This window comes from Ceratotherium simum, chromosome 17 (genome assembly GCF_057802395.1).
Source record: "Ceratotherium simum simum isolate JZ-2026a chromosome 17, ASM5780239v1, whole genome shotgun sequence".
Lineage (NCBI taxonomy): Eukaryota > Metazoa > Chordata > Mammalia > Perissodactyla > Rhinocerotidae > Ceratotherium > Ceratotherium simum.
The window spans coordinates 11,200,561-11,218,710 of NC_141916.1; the positions used below are offsets into that span (position 1 = coordinate 11,200,561).

At 49.9% G+C, this 18,150-nt stretch overlaps 1 long non-coding RNA gene across 1 annotated transcript in view; it reads right to left on the minus strand.

Moving 5' to 3' along the window:
• Positions 1 to 13,693, minus strand: part of LOC147914690 (uncharacterized) — a 40,188-nt gene extending 26,495 nt beyond the window's left edge. The window contains exon 1 of the long non-coding RNA XR_015554921.1: positions 13,436 to 13,693. This is a non-coding gene — a long non-coding RNA (uncharacterized LOC147914690). The remainder of the gene's footprint in view (positions 1 to 13,435) is intronic.
• Between the last annotated feature and the right edge of the window lie 4,457 nt (positions 13,694 to 18,150).

Genomic DNA, 18,150 nt, shown 5'->3' on the forward strand with positions numbered 1-18,150 from the left:
TCAGACCTTCACAGTTCTTGACAGTGTTCAGCTAAGAATCAGGGTTTCTGCAGGGGGAGCAACTAGAAATCTACCACAGGCCACTTCCTAGCTACTCAACTGTCCACCTAGGTGTTTTCAGGTACCTCTGCCCCTCCTACAACCAAATGGAGCAGCCTTCAAGTGAAACTCCAGCCGCTTCCAGAATCCCAGGAATGAAATGCCCAAAGACAGGTGGCTAATGCACCTGCTCATCTCCTCAGCTCTGAGTGTTCTCTCAGGGCCCGTGGTCTTCGTTGTCCCCATCTAGTCAGCTCTCAGATTGAAGGAGGGTGCTGAATCCTGCTCTGGGCTCCACATCTGGAGCGACCTTCTCCTCCATTCCCTGAACCAAACTGCACCTCCTTCTCCATCCCCCACCCCATCTCCTCTAGATTCCCGCCTCCCCACTCCCTGACCCCACTCTCCACCCTCCCACCAATGTCTCCCAGGTCAGATACCCCGCAGCTAGAACCCTGTCGGCCTGCCCTACAATTGCCTCCCTGCCCGAGGACAGTCCTCCCGTGGGCAGTGAAGCTGGGGCCCAGCCGGCCTGCTATGCAACACCCCATCCCATCCCCCACTCAAGATGCTCATATGTGTGTGGAGGGGACAACTCCAGCTCATTCCCCCCCCACCCCCCGCAGCCTCTCCTGTCTTCATCCTGCAAGCCAGAACTCCAAAGTCACGCTTAACTCCTCTCACCTCCCAACCTCCCTCACCACCCAGTCACCAAGCCTGCCTCCTAAGTGTCTCTGGTGTCTGTCCCTCTGCCCCAACCCCACCACCCTGGTTCACACCCCACTGCTTCTCGCCCAGGTTCTCACAGCAGCCGCCCACCAGGTGCCCCCAACCGCCAGTCCTGGCTCCCAAGAGCTTCCCGAGTGACCATTCTAAGAAGGAGACTGGCTCGTAGCCCTCTCCACTCACTGAACAAAGTTCAGACTCCTCACCATGGCACCTAAGAGCTGACTGCTCTACCTTTCCAGCTCGTCTCCCTCCCATCCTCTCCCAGACACCCTCATGCTCTAGCCACACTGGGCTATTCTGCAGTCCCGAAAATGCCCTGCTCTCAGACGTCCCTGCACTTTCACACCTGCTATCAATTCTGCTGGGACTGCCCTTCTTCTCTCCTCTCCCTGCCCCCTTCCTGGGCACCTACTACTTCCTATCCATCTTTCAAGATCCATCTCAAGCATGACTTCATCCGAGAAGCTGTCCTCTGCTCCTCCACAGTCCTGGCAGCTGGGCTCTGCCCCTCTGTGCAGCCACACAACTGTTTACACACGTTATCTCCACTAGGCCACGTCCCCCAATGTACACAATTATTTGTTAGCATTACTTGTCTCTTCCTCCAGACAGTGAGATCCTGGAGAGCAGGAATCAGACTTGTTCGTCTTTGTGACCCAGCCATGCTCAATAAATCCTGGCGGACTGAATAAATGGATTGTTCCTCACTTCACTCATCTCCAAGTCCAAGGCCAGCTCAACAGTGAGCTGTGACCAAGTAACAGAGCCCAACACAGAAGTTGCTCCCCTGAGGGTTTCAGGCTGGAAGATGATTCCAGGACGGAAAAAAAGGAGCAGGGAGGGGTGACTGGGGGTTTGCCCCTCACGAAGATCAAGGAATGGGAGCCAGGTGATGAGGGACACAGAGAAGAATCAGGTCCCAAAGGAAATGAAGACCTGGGTCAGATCACCCGGGAGCATGTCCATCCTCTTTCAGGTGTGTGCATGGTGGGGGGAAGGGAGCAGGGAGGGGAGACCCAGTGTAGGCCACGATGAGGTCTGGATTTGTAACAGCTGCTCCCAGAGCCAGCTGGCAGACCCAGAAGGAATCCCTTAATAGCACTCTCAGGAACCCCAGAGCTCAAGGTGTTTCCTAGGCCCCCATGACAGCGAGCTCAGTCCAGTGCCCGAGACTGCCTCCTGCCTCATTGCTAAGGAGAGCGACTCCCCAATGAGATCTGGATCACATATTAAAAGGCTTCAAGCCCTTAATGCAAATGTGATATCCTGGATTGGATCTTAGAACAGAAAAAAGACACGAGTGGAAAAACGTGAAATCCAAATCAAGTCTGTAGTTTGGCTAATAGTACTGCACCAACGTTAATTTCTTCATTTTGACAAAATTACCCTGGTTAGGGAAGATGTTAACTTTGGGGGAAGCTGGGTGAAGGGTATAAGGGAACTTTCTATGCTATCTCTGCAACTTTTCTGTAAGTTTAAAATTATTCCAAATATATTAAAATAAAACAAAACCAAAAATAAAAAAGACTTTAAAACATAAGCTCAAGATTTAAGAGGCAGTAAGAGAGAGAAAGCATAAGTTTAAACAGAAGGTAAAGGAGCAAGAAGAGAGGATATGTGTTGAATTCTAAGGATCTGAAGACCGTTGCCATCCCCATTGATCCACTCAACAAACATGGACTCAGCATCTACTCTGAGGCAAGCGTTGTTTCAGAGCCGGGGGTACAGCAGTGCTGGAAATAACCAAATTCCTGTCTTCCTGGGGCTTATATGTCAGTGGGTCTGGAGCTCACTCTGCTTATCTAGCCCACTCCACCCTACAGGCTCTGCACTCAGCTCCCAGGACTGAAACGTGGGGTGGGTTCCTCTCCCTGCCACACCAGGGTCCAGGAAGGGCTCTGCTGGACCTGAGAGGGTCAGAGGCCTGAGGTGGTTCCAGAGAGGGCGCTGAGTCGGGCGAATTCTTTTCAGTTTCTGCCTGTGCCTGGGCTTTCTTGTTTGTACAAGAAACAAAGTACTAGGAAGAAACCAGCTCTGTCCCAGAGACGTGCTTAAGTTCAGCAGGCATGAGCGTGTATTTAAAGGCTGAAAGCGCTCGTATTCATATGATTGCTGTAAATATTTAGATTCAGACCAAGAACTGGGTTAGGACCTCTCTTCTGTAGTTACTGCAAACCCTCTTCTTGCCGTCGTCAAAGAATCCTCAGAATTGGAGTAAAACATCGAAGCAAACTTTGCGCGCGCGCCCTGTGCAGGGCGCCGGACTGGGCGGGCAGCCTGGCCCCGCTTGATGGCCGAGGCCAGGGGCGGGCCCATGTCCCCATCGCGGCCTTAGGCAATCCCGGGGCAGCCAGACTGTACCCGCCGCGCCCCGCCCGCTCCAGCCTGGGCTCCCGGGGGAGGGACCGGCGGGGGCGCCGCCGGAGGCACCGGAGACCCGGCCGCACCCCCGAGGAGGCCCACGCTGGCGACCCGGCCGCGCCCCGCGAGGGGCCCAGAGCGAGCGGCCCGCCTGGCCCCGGCCCAGCCGCCCTCGCCCTCGGAGGGAAAGTTGTTGCTCAACCCTGAGGAATGCGGAGCCACAGCGGCGGCGGAGGAAGCGGCGGGCGGTGACGGCGACGGCCGGCGGGGACCGCGCTGGGGCGGCGCGCAAACTTCGCCCCAAAGTCAACAGCGGGCCCCACGCGGGACGCGGCGCCGCCCCAGGCCCCAGGCCGGCCACAGCCTGGAGGTGACACCGCGCGCCCGGGGCCGCAGCGCGGGGCCGGGACGGCCAAACCCATGCCCCCGCCCCCAGGCCACTTGGGAAGAGTGGCGACAGGCCCAAGGATGGAGGCAGGAACCTCCCACTGCAAACTCCAGGAAGGCGGGGGTTTGTGTCTTCTATGTTCATGATTAATCTCCCGCGCCTGCAGGGTGCCCTGAACACAGTGGGAGCTCAATAAACACTTTTGAAAGAGTGCTGTAACCCCTCCGGGCCTCAGTTTCCTCCTCGGTACCAAGAACGGTTCGATCTCCGAGGCCCCCAGCAACTCTGCAATTCTAGGCTGCCGAGATTAAATCCCGTGCGCACTGCTGTGGTTTTGCTTTTAGTTTTTCAGGGACATTTTTAGTGCTACCCTTTATAATGTGCCAGGAGTGAATCTGACACCAGATGGCTTTTTTTTTTTTTTTTTTTTAATAAGAAAGAAGACAAAGAGAGGGAGAAAAATATTTTCCAACTGGCAGTGCTGACAGTATTTTGGAAGAGAATCCAGGGAGGCAAAGAGGAGCTGTTTCAGCCTGATTCTTCTCTCAGCACACTCTGCCACTCTGGCCTCAGCCATAAATGGGGTAGGTCGTATGGGAGCTTTTTATAGACGAGGCAAGGGAACCTCATCACGGGGAAACTCCACCCCGCTTAGTACTTGCTTTGTCCTCTTCTGCTGTCACAGGGGACTGGCCCCTGAGCCACAGGGTTATGGATTCCAGCTATAGGCAGGGCTCTGGCTAAGGGCTGACTCTGGTGTTAATTAGCAGAACAGAGAGACACTTGGCAAATCAAATACTTGCGCCGCCTGCCTGGGTAACGTTAAGGAAAAATAGCAAAATGGCAGTGTCTCTTCTGGAATTCCTTTTCTCTTGGATCCCAACTCCCTCACCTCACACAGGGCGGAGGGGAACTGGTCCTCACTCAGAATGGCCTCGAGCTCAATTCTTAATGCTGTGGCAAGAAGAAGGGAAATTCCTAGAATGAGCCAATTTGGCAGCGTGTATGGTGGTGTCAAACCGGGATGCTGCAGTCTCGCTGCTTGGGTTCAAACCTCGGCTGGACCAGTTACTAGTTGTTTGACTATGATACGTGACTTTATCTCTGTGCCGTGGTTTCCTCCGCTGTAAAATGGGATAATTAAAGTCCCCACCTTGTAGGATTGTTGTGTGAATTTAATGAGATAATAGAAGAAAAATGCCAGTGGTCTGCCTCTTCAACAGACCAACAAGGTAAGCAGTCAGCGTTTTTCTTGTTTGTTCATCTACAGATCCCCAAAACTAGGACCTCTTGCTGGGCAGGCCCCTGAAGAGCCCCACTGTGGCACCGTCACCTTGGGGCAAAGGAGTCTCAGGCCAACTGACTGCTCCCTCCCTCCTCCTTCTTCACATCCCCAGGTGACTGAAGGAAGGTGGCACAGGATGAGCAGAAATCATGTGTCAGGCTCCAACTTGATGAATCAGCCCCAAAGGGATCTAGGGGTCTCAGTAAGAAAAAGAACCACCCTTAACCCTGGGGGAAGAAGAGAGGAGTGGGCAAGGAAAAGGAGGACTGTTGGTGCCAGGATGGGAGGTTGTGACCAATGCAGTAGACGGTGAGGGGCTTGTAATGGCCACCTGTGGGATATAATCCTATTGGGTGTCCTTGACTTTCTGCTGGTAAATTATTTTCTGTTTCAGATGCAGTATTCTTTTTTTTCTTTTCAGTGAGGAAGATTGTCCCTGAGCTAACATCTGTGCCAATCTTCCTCTATTTTATACATGGGATGCCACCACAGCACAGCTTGATGAGCGGTGTATAGGTCCACATCCAGGATCCGAACCCGCGGACCCGGGGCCAAAGCAGAGGGTGTGCAAAGTTAACCACTACGCTACTGAGCCGGCCCCCACATGCAGTATTCCTGAATCCTTGACCAGCAAGCCATCTTGAGGCCAGGTCTCATCTTCCTATTGTGGTAACTACCCGGACAAACACCCAGCAGAAGCTACACGAAAAGTAAACATTTTGGAAGTGCTTATTGATTGGTTGAGCTGTTTGTTATGGACTGAATGTTTGTGTTCCCCTGAAATTCATACGCTGAATTCTAAACCTCAATGTGATGGTATTACAAGGTGGGACCTTTGGAAGGTGATTAGGTCGTGAGGGTGAAGTCCTCATGTATGGGATTAGTGCCCTTATGAAAGAGATGCCAGAGAGCTCTCTTGCCCCTTCTGCCATGTGAAGATACAGCTGGAAGACAGCCATCTATGAACCAGGAAAACGACCTCACCAGATACTTCGAATCTGCCAGCACCTTGATCTTGGACTTCCCAGCTTCCATAACTGTGAAAAATAAATTTCTGTTGTTTGTAAGCCACCTGGTCTATGCTAGTCTGTTATCGCAGCCCAAACTGAATAAGACTTGTTAAAACAGGGGAGCAGGTCGGAACTGCAGACAGGATGGGCAAGAGGAGACAGGAGGCAGCTGGGCACCGAGAGACCAGAGGGTCATCTGCTGGCCCCAAGTGTCTTCCCTTCAACCTACAGGCTCTCCCTCCAAATACTCCATTCAAACTTTTCCAGCCTCTAGAAAGTCAGTGTCACCTAAGTCCCAGCCTGTCCTGCCACGGGGGAGGTGATGTCCATGCCAGGCCTGGGAAAATACGTCTCCAGCTACTCTGTCAGTCTTGGCCCACATGAGCCTCCAAGGCAAGCTTTGCTGCCATCTCTTTCCGTTTCTGGAATGGGCATTGGACGCCCAGCCAGAACAGAGCCAACTGCTGCCCTGAGACATCTTCTGGAATCTCCACATGGTTCTTCACATGGCTGGCTCGTCCCCACTCTTTAGGTCTCCTCTTCAAAGGAGACTTTCTTGACCACCTGCATCAAAATTAACCACGCCCCTAAAATCACCATCCATCATCTTATCCTGTTTTTGTTATTTACATGCTCAGTGTCTCTCCACCCGACCCAGACTGAAGGTTCCACGCGAGCAGGGATCCTGTCTTCTCCTCATCACTGTATCCCAGCCCCTTTCACAGTGCACGTATACAGGAAGTGTCTGCTTAACGAGTGGTGGTCCCCTTCTCCCTGAGTTATTCCCCTTCTTGCTAACATTTTCAGTCAATTCTTATCTATTAGGTAATTCTTGTGTCTCCAAAATGCCTTCTTTGAAAACTTATTAATCCTCCCCTTTAGCCATCAGCTTATTTTCCCCTCCTTCACCCCACCAACCACCAGGAAAAGATACCTGGTATTTATGTGTCAGGACCTTTTGGTCGAAAGCAACAGAAAACCAACTAAAAGCTTAAACAATGAGCAAGTACATCATTTTTCAGAGGCAGAGAGGATTAATTCCACCTCCAATAAGGTCAAGGCTCCAGTCAGCTTCTCTGTGATTCTGTGGAGACCCCTGGCCTAGGGAGCTCCTCCTTATGTCTCATTGGCCAAGGTCACATCACGTGCCTATGCCTAAACCAATCATTGGCAAGGAGGCAGGAAGCACCCTGATTGGTTGCTTAGACTCCACATTCACCTCCTGTGGCTGAGAGGGCTCTCCTTCCCTGGGTACAGGCCAGGTAAATTTGGAAACAATATCAAGGCTTACCAGCACAGCAAAAATGTATGGAGTGGCTGTTGAATTCATGAGCTGCCCGATAACCTTCCAATAAATTGTTTTTCTGCTTAAGTTAGCTAGAGTTGGTTTCTGTGGCCTGTAACCACATAATTCTGGCTGATGCAGCTCTGGGGCTGCTGTCTGAGGAGTGGCAGGAGCAGTGTGCACAGCCAGGGGGAATGACGTCAGCACACATCCATGAGATAGAACAGAATGGCCACACACAAGCAGACGTGAAACAGCCCTAAGACCCCAGGAGAAGTCTGTGGGTTTTGGAGAGCTGAGTTGTTAGGGTGTACAGCCAGAGGCTGTATATTTCAGGTGCCTTTACATGGCCTCAACCCCCAGGCCATGTAACCTGGGAAAGTGGGCAACATGGATGCTCATATTGAAGTGAAGTGAAGTGACCACCCTCCCTTTCTAAAACTCCATCCTTCCTTGGTGTCTAAGAGGCCATCCTTCTAGATGACTGGCCTCGCCTATGCACTTCCTTTCCTTCAGAAGACTTGAACAATTACACAGTCATGTTCTTCCCCCTCATCACTCATCCTCCTCAGGGAAGTGCTGCTTCGTGGTTCTGCACTTGAGTAGCTCTCCCACCTCTGGACCCAAGACTCCATCAGCACTCTGATCTGCCCCACCCCCAAATCTGAGACTCAGATTTTCTTTCTCTGACCTCAAACTCCTTTCCTTCCTCCTTTCGGCTCCCCACTCTCACTAAGTCTACTTTGAAGAACTTGGTCCAGTCCCTAGAACATAATCAACATCTGATTAGTGGTTGTCAATATTGTCTTATCCTCTCCTGCCTCATGGAGAATGGTCCGCCCCAAAGCCAGCCACTTCCTGCCCCCGCTCTAGTTCTGGAACGCCCCCCACCCCTCTCACACTCTCTCTCCGAGCTGGGTGTTACTCCCCACTGCTTACTACCTCCATCCCTGTTTCCTGCTGTGCTCACCACTAATTCTCACTGTCTCACCTCAGCTCGGCCTCACTGAGGCCCAGTCGTCCTTGTCCTCTCTGGGGGCTCCCAATCAAAGCCCCTCAGCAGCTCTTCTAAGCAAATGAAGCTCCTTTCCTCCCCCTGCTCACCCTCCTCCTACTGATAACCCACTCCCCCTTGTCAGCAGGCGCAAGAGTGTCTGGCACAGACTTCACTTCTGTCCACCTCAAGAAGAAATCTCAGACTTCTGGGCACAAAGCGGTGGAGTAAAGCCCTTCTGTCCCCTGTTTCTCTCAAAAATCACCTGTCAAATAACAAGGGGAATAAGAAACAGAAACCCAAACTCCATCTTCAACTAAACTAGGAGACCCTTAGAATCCCGGACCATACTCTATGAAAATAGAAAGTGACCAAAGCAATCCTGAAAGAACAAAGCTGGAGGCATCACAATCCCTGACTTCAAAATATACTGTAAAGCTATAGTAATCAAAACTGCATGGTACTGATACAAAAACAGACACATAGATCAACGGAATAGAATCGAAAGCCCAGAAATAAAACCACACATCTACGGACAGCTAATCGCCGACAAAGGAGCCAAGAACATACAATGGAGAAAGGAAAGTCTCTTCAGTAAATGATGCTGGGAAAACTGGACAGCCACGTGCAAAAGAATGAAAGTAGACCATTACCTTACATCATCCACAAAAATTAACTCAAAGTGCATTAAAAACTTGAATGCAAGACCTGAAACCATAAAACTCCTAGAAGGAAATATAGGTAGTACACTCTTTGACATCTGTCTTAGCATCATCTTTTCGCATACCACGTCTACTCAGGCAAGGGAAACAAAAGAAAAAATAAACAAATGGGACTCCATCAAACCAAAAAGCTTTGCAAGGCAAAGGAAACCATGAACAAAATGAAAAGACAAGTCACCAACTGGGAGAAAATATTTGCAAATCATATATCCATCAAGGGGTTAATTTCCAAAATATGTAAAGAACTCATACAACTTAACAACAAAAAACCCAAGAACTCGATCAAAAAATGGGCAGAGGATATGAACAGATGTTTTCCCAAAGAAGATATACAGATGGCCAACAGGCACATGAAAAGATGTTCAACATCACTAATTAATAGGGAAATGCAAATCAAAACTACAACGAGATATCACCTTACACCTGTCAGAATGGCTATAATTACTAAGACAAAAAACAACAAATGTTGGAGAGGATGTGGAGAAAAGGGAACCCTCATCACTGCTGGTGGGAATGCAAACCGATATAGCCACTATGGAAAACAGTACAGAGATTTCTCAAAAAATTAAAAATAGAAATACCACATGATCCAGCTATCCCAGTATTGGGAATTTATCCAAAGAACTTGAAATCAACAATCTGAAGAGATTTATGCCCACGTATGTTCATTGCAGCATTATTCACAATAGCCAACATGTGGAAGCAACCTGAGTGCCCATCAGGGGATGAATGGATAAAGATGATGTGATTGATATATATACACACACACAATGGAATACTATGCAGCTATAAAAAAAAAAAGACAAAATCGTCCCATTTGCAACAACATGGACAGACCTTGATGGTATTACGTTAAGTAAAATAAGCCAGACAGAGAAAGACAAACACTGCATTATTTCACTCATATGTAGAAGATAAACAAACACATGGATAAAGAGAACAGATTAGTGGTTACCACAGGAGAAGGGGGTCAGGCAATGGGCAAAAGAGGTAAAGGGGCACATAAGCATGGTGACGGATAAAAATTAGACTATTGGTGTTGAGCAAAATGCAGTCTATACAGAAACTGATAAATAATAACGTACACCTGAAATTATACAATGTTATAAACCATTATGACCTCAATAAAATAATTGAAAAAAAACTTACATTTAAAAAAAAAGAAAACAGAAAGTGGATGGGAGAGTGGAAATGACCCTGCAGACCCTAGGAAGGGCAGGCCAAAAGCATCCAGAGGCACAAGCAGCAAGCTGATTCTTCCCTCCAAACCCCAGAAAAGCTCCGGAATTGGAAGTAGCAAACAAACTAGAAGGCAGGGGTCTGACAACTGGGAGCCTGTTTGAAGATCTAGTTAAAGAGCAATTAGATGATCAGGAAACTCAGCCGTACCCAGCAAAATCGAGTGACTGATCGTCTCCCCTTCCCCACTCATGCAGGCAACAGGAAGATTGATTCTGGAGATATTGAAACACAGAGATTCTGGACTTTGCAGAAGACAGGGGTGGAGAAGAAGGAGTGGGATCAAAAACTGAGTGGAAGTCGGCATTCTGAATTGTGTTACTCAGCCTGCTTGCCACACACCTCTCCCCACCTCCCCCACTACACCAGGTCTAGGACTCCACGCAGGCAGGCTTATAACCTTCGAGCAGGAGACTAGACTAGAGGATCCTATTCTGGAAAAACCAAACTGTGCCACTGATACTGACAACCGGGGCTCCCCAATGAAAGAGGCCATCCAGCCACCGAACTGCCCTAGATGAGCCACACCCAGAGCTTCCAACTGGCTCTCTAGTGCCTCCTTCCCAAAAACGAGCAGACAGCCAAGGAACACCAGACATCAGAGGAAAGCCTCCGACACGATCCACATCAAAACAACAGAGGAAACAGAGACAATACAGGGAGAAGAACATTTCAAATCAATATTCTCAGAAAGATAAGATACTGCACGCATCCAGAGAGCAAAAACATGAAATCACTGTGAAAAGAGAAGAAAAGAAAAAACAGGGAACATGAAAACCCTCTTGAAAAATTTGTTTTAAAAAAGAAAAATAGATTGGGGTTTAACATTGAGGATATCTCCCAGAAAAATAGAAGAGATGGTCAGTAAGAGAGAAATAATAAGAATATTAGAAGATCAATCCAAGAGGTCCAGTATTCCAAATAATAAGAGTTGCAGAAATTTCAAAGATAATAAATTCTCAGAACTAAAGGACAAAAATGGTTAGAACAGAGGTTCTTAAACTTTAGCATGCATCAGCATACCTGGAGGGCTTGTTAAAACAGATTCCTGGGAACTATCTCCAGGGTTTCTGAATCAGTGGATGTGGGATGGAGCTCAGAATTTGCATTTCTAAAATTTTCCCACAGGTAATGCTGATGGTGCTGGTCCCGGGGCCACACTTTGTAAATCACTATTAGATTAAAAAGATCTATCAAGTGCCTAGAAAAATGACCTCTGCTAGTATGTTATGACATTTCAGTATATCAGGGATAAAAGAAAATCCTAAAAGTGGGGGTGGTGGGGGCAGGGGGAGGTGAATTCAAAGTGTCAGGAATCAAAATAGCGCGAAACGTGTCAACTGCAAAATTAGAAGCTGGGAGACAGAGGAGCAATGTCTTCAAAATTCTGAAGGAAAATGATTTTCAACCTAAAATTCTATACCCAGCCAAAACTATTAATGAAGAGTGAGGGGTGGAATAAAGCCATTTCAGGCACAAAAAAGTTTCTGAAATGTTACCACTCAGGCACTCTTTCTCAGGAAGCTACTGGAGGATGTGCTTCATGCAAACAAGTAAACCGAGAAAGAGGAAGACACTGGGTCCCAGAAAGAGGAAAAGGCAAAAGAATTCTTAACAACTGGCAATGGGAAGTCCAAGGGTGACATGTGTGCTACAGGCCTGGAGAGCAACACATCCAGAGGGAAGCGGAAGGATGGAGCGCCTCAGGACAAATGTCTCCAAGGAAAAACAAAACAGAACCGATAAGATTATAAGACAGGTTTGGCCATATGCAAAATTGTACTGAGAAGGCGTTTACAGAACTGTTGAAGGGTGTGGGAAAACGGAACCAGAGATTCAAAGAAAACCAAGCAAATAAAAAATGAGGCAATTAACTCCAGGAAAAACAAAAAAGTTGTATAAGAAAGGAAATGCAGACAGAGCATACAACAAAGTTATATTAGAAAAGGAAATGTAACCAGAATACTTGCCTCAAAAGTAAACAATATTTTCAAAGTCATAATCACTGAACATAGATTTAACCATAAATTATGATAAAAACATAACGGGGCTGGGGGCAGGTGAAGAGGCAAGTAAGAGAACCAACATCTTCTCTACCGAAACAACAAGTCAACAAATTAAATAGGTGAATCCAGAACGGCAGCACCTATATTCTTTAGAAATAAGAAAGGAAATACCAGCAGAAACAGCTAAAAGAGTTGAAAGTGGTTGCCTCTGGGGAGTAGAATGAAGATTGGGAAAAAGGCCAGGGGGATTTCTGTTTTTGTTACAAGCCCTTTAGAAGTATTTGATTTTTAAGCTATGTGTATGTATTATCTTGACAAAAATAAATATTAATTTTATAAAGCAACTATAAAAGGAAGTGTCACATCCTCCACCACACATGCCTGCAGGACCCTGTGTGGACTCAAAGGAGCAGGGGTCTCCCCACCCTCATCCCCGCCCCGGGGGCATTATTCATCAGCTCAACCCTCTTCCTCTCCCAGATGCAATCTCTCAGTAGGGCTATACACCAGCCCTACTGAATTGTCAGTTTCCAGAACAAGCCCCTGGGACTTTGCATGCACTGTGCCCTCACCTGGAAGGCTATTGCTTCCTACTCCACTCTCACCCCAACTGACTAATGAGAGTTTATACTTCAGGGCTCAGTTTAGATAACACTTCCTCCACAGCCATCCTCCTCCCCAACCTAATCTGGGCCGAATGTGCCTCTCCCTGCTTTCATACAGCTGTGCTTCCCCACTGTCACTTTCAGCACACGGAACCGTGAGTGTCCCTCGCTAGTCTGCCTCTCTCACTACACTGTCAGCTCTATGAGGGCAGGACCCCTGTCCTATTCACTCTAGCCCCAGGAAGGGCCTGGTGCATGGTAAGACCGTCAACGATCATGCAAATGGTTGAACACACCACTCATATTTAATAAGGGCTCAGTAAATACTGGAATGAGTGAATTAATGATTCCCCAAAAATGCAGACCTCCCCTTCCATCCAAAATATGCCTCCCTTCTGCCATCTCCATTCTACAGTCCACTCTCTCTCTGTCCTACAAGGTCATACTTCTCAGGCAAGTTGGCTGCAGCCAGTGCCTCAACTTCCAATCTATTCACTCCTGCCTCAACCCCATAAAGGAGCCAAGGCCCCTTCCTGTGACTGGGGTCGGCTTTCTAACTCTCTGAGTTTCCACTAGAATGGAGTCACCAGCTTAGGGACTGTCTGTCTGCCCAGCCCGGAAGGAAATCAATCCCCTCTTAGTTTCCAAAGTACAGCTCTCAGAGGTGTGGGACCCAGGCTACGTAGAGGGGACACCATTAGCTCTTGACTTCGGTCTGCCTAACCAGGACAGATCTCTACACTGAGCGACTGGCTCTCCCCAGTCTTCTCACCTCCTTGTTCATTTTGCAGGCCAAGAGCTGAGATTCGAGCCCTTCAAGCTGGCATGCCTTGGTGACTCCCGGCCAGTGTCTTCCAATGGGAAAGGTATGCGGCCCCTACGTGGGTGCAGGGAGGCCCGGAGTTAAGAAGCCTGAGTGCTCGGCAGGGGCCAGACACACAATAGGCGTTGGAGGGTAAGACCCGCCGTGCATCACTCCCGGAGCCCTGGAGGCCAAAACGAATCTGGCCTCCGCGAGGTCTCGGGAAAAGGGAACAGAATCTGCATGCCTGGAAAGCCTCTAGGTCGCCAGCCAGGGTCAGGGGCGTCCTGCCGCCCCACCCCCACCTCACCACGTGACCTCAAAGGGCCGCCCAGGGTTTGGAATGCGGCGACCTAAGCAGTGCCCCCAGAGGGGCTGGCGGAGCGGCAGAGGGAAGGAGGGAGGGCCGGAGGGAGAGGCCGCACCCAGGGCTGGGACGACTGGAGGGTGGGGGTGGGGCGCAGGAGGGGCCCCTTCTTTCCTTTCCCCACCAGGCCAGCGCGAGGAGCGAGGGAAGGAGGAGGTTTGGCTTCGTCCAGGGAACCTGTAAATACAGGCCGAGTAACTCGATCTGCTCCTGTCGCTTCCCTATTTAGGAGAAGGGCCGCCGGAGCCAGGAATTAGTGGCTGCTGGGGGCGCAGGTCACGTGGCCGCCCAGGACTCGGTGGGGGGAGGGAGAGGCTGAGCTCCCGAGGAACCACGATCGAGGGAGGCGGGAATCCCGGCCAGGCCTGTCGGCTCCCGCCCCAAGTAGTTCCATTTGCCCTTATCTTACAGTCTCGCACACGACCATGGGGAGTGGGGGGTTGAGGGTCTGGCCTGCGGCGGGTATGTCCACCCATGCGCCCTTTCTGAAGGCCTGGGCGAGGTGTGTCTGTCGGTTCCACCAAGCCTCAGTCGGCTTTTGTCTTTTTTGGAAAGCCCAGGTTAGATACGACATGACTCCCGAGTCCGAGGCTCCACTGCCTGTGGGGGCCGGTCAGGCTCCAGGCTCAGCTCCGGGTCTGGGACTCCCCGGTCCTGGCTGGTGGAGAAAGTGCCTAGGAGGCTGGCATCCTGCCTCCCAGCCTCCCTGATCAGTGGCCCAGGAGATAAGCAGCGCCCAGGGAAGAAGGTGCCCACTGGGACTGGCTTCCAGCAGAGCCTACTGTGTGCCAGGCTCCGTGAGGGGCAGTGGGGGTGTGAAGAAAAAATGAAGTGCCCGCCCTCAAGGAGCTTAAACTGGAGGGGAGACAGTCAAGTTAACCAGAATGAAAACACAGGAGCACAGAGATGCATCCAAGTCAGACTGGGACCTGGGAGGATTTGAGGACGAGGTGGCACTTGAATTGTTTTTTAAAGGATGAAGAGTCACCACAGGGAGAAAGGGAAAGGGCATCCAGGCAGAGAGAACTGCCTGTGCAAAGGTATGGAGGCACAGGTGTCAAGAAATCACAGGTGCTGGGCTGGCCCTGTGGCTTAGCGGTTAAGTGCTTGCACTTCGATACCGGTGGCCTGGGTTCGGACCCCGGGCGCGCACCGATGCACCACTTCTCCAGCCATGCTGAGGCCACGTCCCACATACAGCAACTAGAAGGATGTGCAACTATGACACACAACTACCTACTGGGGCTTTGGGGAGGAAAAAGGAGGATTGGCAATAGATGTTAGCTCAGAGCCGGTCTTCCTCAGCAAAAAGAGGACTGGCACGGATGTTAGCTCAGGGCTGATCTTCCTCACAAAAAAAAGAAAGAAAGAAATCACAGGTGCTTAGTTCCTCTGGACAGAAGCGTGGGTGAGTGTGGGGAAGGGGTAGGAGATGGGGCCAGTCAGCCCACAGGAACCGGAGCCGGGCATCTGAGCTCCTCCTGAAGGTCTTGGGGAACTGCTGAATCATTCCATATCGACAGGATGAGATTTGCATCTTCGAGGAGAGCTGGGGATGGATTTGGTTTGGGACCTAGAGAAGGAAAGAGGTTTTGGGAAGGAGCCTGTTGCCAGCCTCCCCTGAGATAGCAGCAGTGGGACTGGAAAGCATGAAAAGGCCGGAGAAAGACTTGTGAGGGGAAGAGCTACAGGTCTTCAGGGTGCAGTGGGGGTGGGTATGAGTGGGCAGGGTGAGTCTTGGGTGACCTCAGGTTTCTGGCTTGCGGAAATGGGCAGATGATGGATGCAGAAGGAACAGATTTGGAGGAAAGGCTGATGGTGATGACAGTAATATTTATTATGCACTTCCAGTGTGTCAGGCACTACACACTTCACCTATCTCATTTAATCCTCACGATACCCTATAAAGTAGGTACTCCTGTTATCCCCATTTTAATAAGAAAACTAAATCAAGAGGTTAAGTAACTAAGTGGCAGGGCTGGGATAACGAGCACGCCTGCACCTTGCAGAACGCGGCATCCCACATCTGAAGCCCAGCGAGGTTTCCCAGGCGTCCTAGAGCCGCTATTCCACTACCTCCCGCTCCTCCTCCCTGTCCAGCCCCCAGCATCTGGCACCCCCACAGCTGTTCAGTCACTGTCACTGCCTCCTTCAACCCACCGCGCCTCACCCCCAGGACTTTGCCCTGAGCAGCCAGGACAGGACACACGAGCCATGTGACAGGACAACACAGGGCTCCAGAACCCTGGTGCCGAGACCCCACCTTCCCAGTGACCATACAGAACGGAACTGAGATGTTGCAGGAACAATCAGAGAAACCAAGATAATGGATGTGTTCTGTTTGTCATAAAAATAAAAAATGTTTTTAAATGGAACAGTTCGGTGACATCAGAGGGTCATGAAAGTTCTCCTTGGCCCAACCCTGTGTTTATTTTCTGTGGGGAAAGGGGCAGGGTTCTGGAGCAAGTGTGCACCTCCCACGGAGGAAGCTCCTCCAGCTCTGTTTCCCTTCCCCAAACCTCGGCTCAGGCATACGCTGTCCAATTCTAGTAGTCATGGGAGACAGACGACAGCCACTCCTTTGAGCCCCACTCTCACTCCCCCACTGCTTGCACTTGCCTCTCACTGACTTTCCACCTTCCGGGTGAAGTAAAGGGATGGAGCAGGTAGCTGACCTGAACGAGTGCCTCAGCTTTCTCTTGGGAGAGTTGTTGGGCCTAGAGAGCCCTGGCTTCAGCTGTCACCCTTGAACCTAATTAATGGGCCTACCCAAAGTCACACAGCCAGCAACTGGCCCAGGGCCTGGAGGCAGGAGGTTATTTACGAGGCTGTTTTATGCAGAAGTTAGAATGTCCACTTGCCTCCCCTACCCCCTTAACTGCAGAAAAGAGGCCCACCATGACCCCAGAGAGCTTTCTGGGTGGAGACGTGTAATCTAGGGACAGAGCTGTGAGAAGCCCTTGGCATGCAGTCTGGGCCCTGCCTATCTGTTTCGGGGGTTCCAGTTCCAGTAAAGCTACCACTGCCTTTGTAGTCTCTGGAGGCACAGAGGTCCTCACCAGGCCTCTCGGAGACCCTCCGTCACCCAACCTCTCTGCCCTGGGCTCTCTTCGTGCCCTTGTGCCTCTGGTCTTGGAAGAGTTTCTCTCTGTTTTCTTATACATAAACCTTTCTTGGACCTCAGAGCACGAGGTACTTGAGGGCCATCTCCTCTGCATCTTCCAGGGACAGCTAGAGCCCCACATACAGAAGGCATCCACAAGAGATAAAAGCAGTGTTGTTCCAACTATAGGTCACAACCCAGTGGTGGGTTGTGAAATCAATTTAAAGGGTCATGGCCAGCACTTAAAAATATGAAATAGAATACAATAAATACAATAGAAATATCAGAGTGTGTGCACAGAGCAAGGATAAGTATTGTCCCATGAAACTTTTGTTATCTCACAATATAAAATGTGTTTCTGGCTGTGGGTCACTGAACCCCCAGACAAAAGAACACTGGTTAAGACATAGAGTCAAGACTCCTACAGCAAACATATAAAGGCTGCCTGCTCTGTGTCAGGCACTGTGCTGGGCACAGAGACCCAATATGAATAACACAGTCCCTAGTCTCAATCCATCCTCTGGTTGGCAGGTCAATAAGCAAACTAACAGTTGCAAGACATGATGTTAAGCACTCTGAGAGAGTATGCAGGAGACTATAAAGTCCTCATGTGACAGTGGGTATCTGGGAGGACTTTCCAGAGGAGGTGATGCAGTCAGAATTCTGAGCAAGAAAAGACAGTGACTAGCTTCTAGTATCTCCTCCATCCTATAGATAGGAAAGGAACTATGGGAAAGTGTCAAGAGTTCCAGTCTTGAAGTCTAAAGACAACTTCTAGTCCTACCTCCTCTGCTTAACAAGCTGTGAGACTTTAGGTGAGTCAGTTAGCCTTTCTAGACCCTGTTTCGTCATCAACAAAACGGGCACATCTGCTATGTCAGCTTCAAAGAAGTAAGAGATCAAATGAGACAGATAATCTATGTGAAAGTACTTTGTAAACCATAACAGAGGAGGGATGTCTCCATAGATGAGGAAATGGAAGCGTGGAGAGGTGACGTGTCCTGCCCAGTGCCACAGAGCTGCCAGCAGCAGCTCCCCTTCCATCCTCAGTCCTCAGCTCTGCCTGCACCCCTCCTCCTCCCACTGCAACTGAACTACCTTGCAAGAGAGCAGGGGCAGGGCCCCAAAAAGCCCCTTGGAAACCTACTGAAGATTTACCTTAAGAATCCTATTGTTTTAATGATCCTCTGATAATAACAGGAGGTAAATATGTGA